Below are 9,576 nucleotides of genomic sequence, written 5' to 3'. Positions count from 1 at the left end.
TAACTCCCCCCCCCCCCCCCTTTCCTGATGCCAGGGCATCTCAGGGGCAGCGGGATGAAGAGGGTGTCATGGAAACATCCCAGACACCTAGAGCAGGCCAGGGCCCTCAAGGTCCAGAGTCTCCAGAGGACACCCGTCACGTGCATCACAGGCCACGCGCATGGTAGGCAGCTGGCCCCTCCACCTCTTATTTACATTCTGGGGAGTCACTGAGACATAGTGGTAGGCCACAAAAGGTTAGGAAGTTGTAGGTGCACTGAGATGGCACGGGTGAAGGGCTGCACTAGTTAGAAAGATATTTAAGCACCTTAACGTTTTCTGTTCACAAGTTTTTATGTTACAACAACTTATTTAAACACCTTTATTGCAATTAAATGTTTTTTCGCCACCCACCTGTGACTAATTTGTCTCAGATTTGTCTCAAATAGGAATTAGAAATCATAGAAACCCTACAGTGCAGAAAGAGGCCATTCGGCCCATCGAGTCTGCACCGACCACAATCCCACCCAGGCCCCACCCCCATATCCCTACATATTTTACCCGCTAATCCCTCCAACCTACACATCTCAGGACTCTAAGGGGCAATTTTTAGTATGGCCAATCAACCCACCCCACACATCTTTGGACTGTGGGAGGAAACCAGAGCACCCGGAGGAAACCCACGCAGACACGAGGAGAATTCTCTTCTGTTGATGATTGCTGGAGGGATGCTTCATGTGGATGTCAGTTGGGGAGACCCCCTCAATGCTGTGTCACTGAGAAAAGGAAGCCATTGGCTCCCTGGATCCCATGAGCGATTCCCTCACGTCCCCCACCCCACTTACCCTGGGGCCCTGTGTGGGGTTTCAGATCCCTTACCCACTACACTGATGTGAGCCCAGGTGCCAGCAGCATGTGGAGCTCAGCTAGGAGTCAGACTAGTTTGCACTAGGGCATCATCATAATGGTGCTTAGCGAGTCGTCATCTCTCTCCTGCCTGCCAAAAAACTCGCTAACACAGAGTACTCAGGCCCACCACTCTGGTGTGACAATGTTGCAAGATAGAAGGAGTTTTGTTGACCGGGGCGGGGGGGGGGGGGGGGGGGGGGGGGGGCGGGGGGGGGGGGGGGCAGGTAGGTGTGGAACCCACAGGCATGGTGGCACACTGCTGCCTCTCAGCGCCAGGGACCCGATTCAATTCCGGCCTCGGGTCACTGGCTGTGTGGAGTTTGCACATTCTCCCCGTGTCTGCATGGGTGTCCTCTGGGTGCTCCGGTTTCCTCCCACAATCCAAAGATATGCGGGTTAGGTTGATTGGCCATGATAAATTAACCCGAGTGTGAGGGGGATTAGCAGGGTAAATATGAGAGGTTACGGGAATAGGGTCTGGGTGAGATTGCGGTCGGTGCAGACTCGATGGGTCAATGACCTCCTTCTGCACTGTGGGGAGTCTATGATTCTATGACACAAACTCCTAGTGAGTGAACCGCCTGGTTAGCAGGGCCACCCTTACTGCCCTCACATGCCTCATTTGGACTGACAACCCTCCAGCGTCTGGTTGGTGTTCCTCAGCACGCTCTTCCTCTTCTTCCTCCTATTCCTCCTCTTCCTCCTCCTCCTCCTCCTCCTGCTGGTTATCTTCCCCAGCGACGCCTGGCTGGTCAGCCTCCATGTCCTCCTCCTTCTCAAATAGGTAACCTCTCCGTAGAGCCAGATTATGCAAGGCACAGCACATGATCACCACACGGGAAGAGATCACTGGGTTGCATTGGAGGGCCCCATCAGATCGATCCATGCACCGGAATTGCGTTTTGAGGATCCCAATGCACCTCTCCACTATCGCGCAGGTGGCTACATGGGCCTCATTATAGTGGGTCTCCGCCTCGGACACAAACATCATTAGTCATATCCAAAGCGGGTAACCCATATCACCCACGAGTCACCCCCGCAACCTGGGCTCCTCCTCAAATGCCTCCGGGATGTCCGAGCTCCTGACAATGAAACTATTGTGCACACTATCTGGATGGCTTGCGCAGACATGCATAATATTCATTTTATGGTTGCACACGAGTTGAACATTCAGGGAGTAGAACCCTTTCTGTTGATGAATCTCCGCAGATTGTGTAGGAGGGCCTTGAGGGCGACGTGTGTGCAGTCAATGGCCCCCTGTACATTAGGCATCCCCGCAATGGCTGCGAACCCATTGGCCCGCCATCCAGGGTTTCTGTGACGTGCTTGACACAGGTGTGCACGGCTGATTGGGAGATGCCACAGACATCTCCGCTAGGGTCTGGAAGGAGCCAGTCACATAAAAGTTCAGAGCAGCCATCAATTTGACAGCCACTGAGAGTGGGTGCCCCCCTCTCCCTCCGCCTCTGGGTCCCAGGTCCTGCAACAGGTTGCACAGGTGTTGCACTGTCTCCTTTCGGAGGTGGAAACGTCGGTGGCACATGGTGTCCGACATCTGTTCAAATGACACTCGTGCACTGAACTGCCTGAGTTTCTGCTCCCTCCTTTTCTTGCGCCCCGCCCCCCTCCCTCTGGGTGAATGGCAGCCACCTGCCTCTAGTGGTCATTTCCCTCTACTCCTCCAAGTGGGTGGTAAATCCCGGGCCTCCTGTGCCCACAATTCTTCCTCCAGTTCCTCCTCCTCAGCTCCAGCAGCAACCAAAAGAACAGCAAGATCGATTGGGTGCATCGCAAAAGCCATCCTGTCACTCTGAAGGGGAGGGGGAGGTGATAAAGAGGAACACGTCAAGGTTAAGGAACGCCGCTTGCCCCAAGCACATCAAAGGTCACAGCCCACCCCACCCCCAATTTCCCCAGCCACATGCTCCCCACAATCACAGCCCCCCCCCAATTCCCCCAGCCACATGCTCCCTACAATCACAGCCCCCCCAAATCCCCCTGCCATATGCTCCCCATAATCACAGCCCCCCCAATTTCCCCAGCCACATGCTTCCCACAATCACAGCTCCTTGCAAAGTTTTGGATTGGTGAATGCAGTGGTAAAGGGGGAAGTGCTGATAAAGTGGGGCATGCAGCCCATTAAATCAATTTAAATGCATTTAAATTGCCGTCGCACCCGTTTCGGGTGCGGTCCTGATCGCATCCATTTTTGGGCCTTGGTAAAAGGGGAACCGGCGCGGATCACGCTACTCGCCTCACGCCCGACTTTACCAAGTTTTCGCGTCCGAAAATGGGCGCAACACGATGGTAAAATCGGGCCCAAAATTGCTGATAGAACAAGAACATTTAAGAGGGAAGTTGGGAAGCACTTCCTCACACAAGGAGGAATGAAAATATGGAACTGTTTGGGAATACTGTGGTGGGGCTTGTTCTCTACGAAAAATAGCAAGTTGATTCCCAGGCCTTCCTCAGAGTGTGATCTATGGATCACCTGAAGTTATGGATTGTGCATGCCCAGAACATGTTTCCCGATTGCAGCAACTCCAACATTTATATATGTGTATAAACAATGTGGAATGGATTTGAATATCTGAATGTTTGGTGTGGATGAGGCAGTGAACTGTCAGCTTTCTCACTCATGTATCTCTTTGGGAGTCCTCAACTAATCCTGACAGTTAAGCCTCATTGACAAAAAGAACAACAAAGAACAATACAGCACAGGAACAGGCCCATCGGCCCTCCAAGCCCGCGCCGCTCCCTGGTCCAAACTAGACCATTCTTTTGTATCCCTCCATTCCCACTCCGTTCATGTGGCTATCTAGATAAGTCTTAAACGTTCCCAGTGTGTCCGCCTCCACCACCTTGCCCGGCAGCGCATTCCAGGCCCTCACCACCCTCTGCGTAAAATACGTCCTTCTGATATCCGTGTTAAACCTCCCCCCCCCCCAACCTCACCTTGAACCTATGACCCGTTGTGAACGTCACCACCGACCGAGAACCATAGAACCATAGAAATTTACAGCTCAGAAACAGGCCTTTTGGCCCTTCTTGTCTGTGCCGAACTATTTTATGCCTAGTCCCACTGACCTGCACTTGGACCATATCCATCCACACCCCTCTCATCCATGAACCCGTCCAAGTTTTTCTTAAATGTTAAAAGTGACCCCGCATTTACCACTTTATCCGGCAGCTCATTCCACACTCCCACCACTCTCTGCGTGAAGGAGCCCCCCCCCTAATATTCCCTTTAAACTTTTCTCCTTTCACCCTTAACCCATGCCCTCTGGTTTTTTTCTCCCCTAGCCTCAGCGGAAAAAGCCTGCTTGCATTCACTCTATCTATACCCATCAAAATCTTATACACCTCTATCAAATCTCCCCTCAATCTTCTACGCTCCAGGGAATAAAGTCCCAACCTATTCAATCTCTCTCTGTAACTCAGCTTCTCAAGTCCCGGCAAGTCCCGACCTGGGAAAAAGCTTCCCACCATTCACCCTATCTATGCCTTTCATAATTTTATACACCTCTATTAGGTCACCCCTCATCCTCCGTCTTTCCAGTGAGAACAACCCCAGTTTACCCAATCTCTCCTCATAACTAAACCCTTCCATACCAGGCAACATCCTGGTAAACCTCCTCTGTACTCTCTCTGAAGCCTCCACGTCCTTCCGGTAGTGTGGTGACCAGAACTGGGCGCAGTATTCCAAATGCGGCTGAACCAACGTTCTATACAACCGCAACATCAGACCCCAACTTTTATACTCTATGCCCCGTCCTATAAAGGCAAGCATGCCTTATTCACTACTTTCTCCACCTGTGACGTCACCTTCAAGGATCTGTGGACTTGCACACCCAGGTCCCTCTGCGTATCTACACCCTTTATGGTTCTGCCATTTATCGTATAGCTCCCCCGTACGTTAGTTCTACCAAAATGCATCACTTCGCATTTATCTGGATTGAACTCCATCTGCCATTTCTTAGTCCAAATTTCCAGCCTATCTATATCCTTCTGTAGCCTCTGACAATGTTCCTCACTATCTGCAAGTCCAACCATTTTTGTGTCGTCCGCAAACTTACTGATCACCCCAGTCGCACCTTCTTCCAGATCATTTATATAAATTACAAACAGCAGAGGTCCCAATACAGAGCCCTGCAGAACACCACTAGTCACAGGCATCCAGCCGGAAAAAGACCCTTCCACTACCACCCTCTGTCTTCTGTGACCAAGCCAGTTCTCCACCTATCTAGCCACCTCCCCCTTTATCCATGAGGTCCCTCTGTCAACCAAGGTTCAAAGTCACAAGGTCCAAAGACCATCTTCAGAAACCAATGCAAGTTGTGGGTCGGGGACAAGAGTGGGAGGGGTGGAATGGCATCATTTCAAATAGGGAAATGAGCAGGTGGCATCCAGGACAACAGAGACCTTTTATCTTCCTTTTTAGGCCCCAACAGCGTGCTGATTATCACGGGGGAGGTTTAGTACATCCCAACAGTCAACAGCAGAACATGAGCCCAGTTATAATAGAAATGCAAAGACCTAAGGCCATATTCACTGGTACAGTTAAAGCACTGGAAGGAGAGCATTATGGAGTGGGGATGGGACAGTTTTTGGGATGGCTGTTTTAAATGTACTACCCTGATTCTAAACGTGTGGGGTGGCCTGAACCTTGCCTTTAAATGCCATCTGTTTGCTTGACTGCAGAGGGAAAGCATGGCCAGTTTCAGTGCATTCCTCACCTAGACCCTTTCAAGCAAGAATTGCAAATAGTGCCCCTGACCAAATCTAACGCCCCTGACATTGAGACAAACTAATTCAGCACAGTTGACATGGTGAGAAGACGTAGGAATGAGAGAAGACTAGTGTGGGACATGAACAGTGGAATGCACCAATGCTGTTAATTCCATATAGTTTAGGTATGAAAGCTAGTATTTCCCTTTGCTTGTTTGATTTAAGCAAATGCTGATATCCAAGTGAGAAACCTTACAAAGTCTCGAGGCAGTCTCGTGACTGATCTCTTCTGCATTGATGTAAGCAGTTATTGAGACAACATTAAATGCCCGGTAGCAAACTGAGCTCTTAAAATGCCCGGTAGCAAACTGAGCTCTTAAAATACATGTTTTGTGCAGTGGTGTGGGAGCAGGGAGGAGCGTGAGCGAACAGATAAGCACAAGCAAGCAGGAAAATCAAATGATCCACTTATGGGATTGAATAAGGACAAATGTAGCCTCTTATTGGAAGGCTCCAGGGAGGAGGAATGTTCAGGCTATTGATATAAAAGATAACAATTAAAAATGTGTCTTTTCTCCTATTTCCTCTTCTCATTGTTGTTCTAACATCTCTTTCGCATGCATTTGGGTCACTGGTTTAGAAACTCAAACCTGTTTTTTAGGTCCTAAATGGGTGACTGAGTTTCCAGTATGATGGGTAGGAAGTTCACACTTATTATGAGCTGAATGTTTGCCACCCACCATATTGGTATAGACCTGTGGTTCCCAACCTTTACAGTAACATGGCACACTTCAATGAGACAAAACAATTCGGCGGCATACCGACTTTATTTCCCCTGAATCAATTGTTCCTAAGTGCTCCACGGCGTATTAATGTAGACAAAACAAGAGGTGTGCATTGCCTATGTCCAGAATGGGCATTAGGGCCTTTGCAGATGCAAATGAAGGATCTAATGCATGTTTGAGGCCCCAATGCAATGTTGAGTTGCTACAATCTCACCGGCTCAAGGCCAGCTGCCTTCAGGAAAACTAGGCTTACATGTGGTCTAACTGATACTTCTTGCAATGATTGCTGTGAGCCGCCACCAAAGAGGTAAGTATTTAACCTGAATCTGGAGCAGGCAAGTGCAGGGGGTCTCTTCTTACTCTACATTCAAAGTACAAGTCATTGCCGCCTATCGCTCATCTTCCTCCACCAATCAACCCGAGTCACCCAACTACCTCTCTCCCAATTCATCACTCCATTCTGCCCTCTCCCTGGTTTAGAACATAGAACAGTACAGCACAGAACAGGCCCTTCGGCCCACGATGTTGTGCCGAGCTTTATCTGAAACCAAGATCAAGCTATCCCACTCCCTATCATCCTGGTGTGCTCCATGTGCCTATCCAATAACCGCTTAAATGTTCCTAAAGTGTCTGACTCCACTATCACTGCAGGCAGTCCATTCCACACCCCAACCACTCTCTGCGTAAAGAACCTACCTCTGATATCCTTCCTATATCTCCCACCACGAACCCTATAGTTATGCCCCCTTGTAATAGCTCCATCCACCCGAGGAAATAGTCTTTGAACGTTCACTCTATCTATCCCCTTCATCATTTTATAAACCTCTATTAAGTCTCCCCTCAGCCTCCTCCGCTCCAGAGAGAACAGCCCTAGCTCCCTCAACCTTTCCTCATAAGACCTACCCTCCAAACCAGGCAGCATCCTGGTAAATCTCCTCTGCACTCTTTCCAGCGCTTCCACATCCTTCTTATGGTGAGGTGACCAGAACTGCACACAATATTCCAAATGTGGTCTCACCAAGGTCCTGTGCAGTTGCAGCATAAACCCATGGCTCTTAAACTCCAACCCCCTGTTAATAAAAGCTAACACACTATAGGCCTTCTTCACAGCTCTATCCACTTGAGTGGCAACCTTTAGAGATCTGTGGATATGGACCCCAAGATCTCTCTGTTCCTCCACAGTCTTCAGAACCCTACCTTTGACCCTGTAATCCACATTTAAATTAGTCCTACCAAAATGAATCACCTCACATTTATCAGGGTTAAACTCCATTTGCCATTTTTCAGCCCAGCTTTGCATCCTATCTATGTCTCTTTGCAGCCTACAATGATGCATGAGGTGATGCATTTTGGTCGATTGAACCAGGGCAGAACTTACTCAGTCAATGGTTGGGCGTTGGGAAGAGTTACAGAACAAAGAGATCTAGGGGTACATGTTCATAGCTTCTTGAAAGTGGAGTCACAGGTGGACAGAGTGGTGAAGAAGGCATTCAGCATGCTTGGTTTCATTGGTCAAAATATTGAATACAGGAGTTGAGATATCTTGTTGAAGTTGTACAAGACATTGGTAAGAACTTGAATACTGTGCACAGTTCTGGTCACTCTATTATAGAAAGGATATTATTAAACTAGAAAGAGTGCAGAAATGATTTACTGGGATGCTACTTGATGGTTTGAGTTGTAAGGAGAGGCTGGATAGACTGGGACTTTTTTCTCTGGAGTGTAGAAGGCTGAGGGGTGATCTTATAGAGGTCTATAAATTAATGAGAGCCACAAATCAGCTAGATTGTCAATATCTTTCCCCAAAGGTAGGGGAGTCTAAAACTAGAGAGCATACATTTAAGGTGAGAGGGGAGAGATACAAAAGTTTTCAGAGGGGCAATTCTTTTCACACAGAGGGTGGTGAGTGTCTGGAACAAGCTGCCAGAGGTAGTAGCAGAGACGGGTACAATTTTGTCTTTTAAAAAGTATTTAGACAGTTACATGGGTAAGATGGGTATAGAGGGATATGGACCAAATGCGGGCAATTGGGATTAGCTTAGTGGTTTAAAAAAAAGGGTGGCATGGACAAGTTGGGCCGAAGGGCCTGTTTCCATGCTGTAAACCTTTATGACTCTCTGACTCTAAGTGCCAGTAAGGTTGGGTGTGCAGCCCATTAAGTCAATTTAAATGCATGCAAATCCTGCAGTCCCAATCATGGCCATTTTCAGGACTTAGTAAAGGGGGAACCGGCGCAGAGGCGGGTACGGATCTTCTACTCACACCCAACTTTACCAAGTTTTCGTGCCTGAAAACAGGCGCAACGCAATGGTAAAATTGGGCCCCTTGTAATGAAAAGGTGCATAATATTTCTGGTTTTCTTTTTCTAACCAGATCCAAACAATAGGGTTGTTCGATACACTGTTGTGAAGATTACCCTTGCACTGCTTATCTGGCGAGTGTTGAGAATGTGAAACTCACAGCCATAAAGTGGGTGAGCTGAGCAGCATACAGAAATATGAGAGGAAGCTTGATAAATACATGAGCAAGCAAGGAACTGTATTGACTGGGTGAGGTGAAGTAGGGTGGGATGAGATGCATGACGACGCGGTGGCACAATGGTATTGTCACTGAACTACTGATCCGGAGACCGAAGGTAATGGTCTGGGGACCAGGGTTCGAATCCCACCATGACAGATGGTGAAATGTGAATTCAATAAAAATCTGGAATTAAAAGTTTCATGGATGACCAATAAACGATTGCCATAAAAACCCATCTGCTTCATTAATGTTCTTCAGGGAAGGAAAGCTGCCATCCTTACCTGGTCTGGTCTACATGTGACTCCAGACCCACAAAAATATGGTTGACTCAATGCCCTCTGAAATGGCCTAGCAAGTCATTCAATTCAAGGACAATTGGGATGAGCAGTAAATGCTGACCCAGCCAGCAACATCCACATCCATTGAACAAATAAAATAAAGCATAAATAGATTGGAATAGTGTAGATTAGAGGGGCTTTAAATTGGTACCATTGGTCGGCGTAACATCGAGGGCCGAAGGGCCTGAACTGCGCTGTTATGTTCTATGTTCTAAACACTGGCACAGGCCTATTATCTGACTCAGCCCCAAACAATAAGCGGGACAGAATTAGCTCATCACGGAATTGATCACTGATGCAGACTCAATGGTGAACAC

This window comes from Mustelus asterias, chromosome 5, assembly GCF_964213995.1.
Source record: "Mustelus asterias chromosome 5, sMusAst1.hap1.1, whole genome shotgun sequence".
NCBI lineage: Eukaryota > Metazoa > Chordata > Chondrichthyes > Carcharhiniformes > Triakidae > Mustelus > Mustelus asterias.
This window is presented reverse-complemented; position numbering follows the sequence as displayed.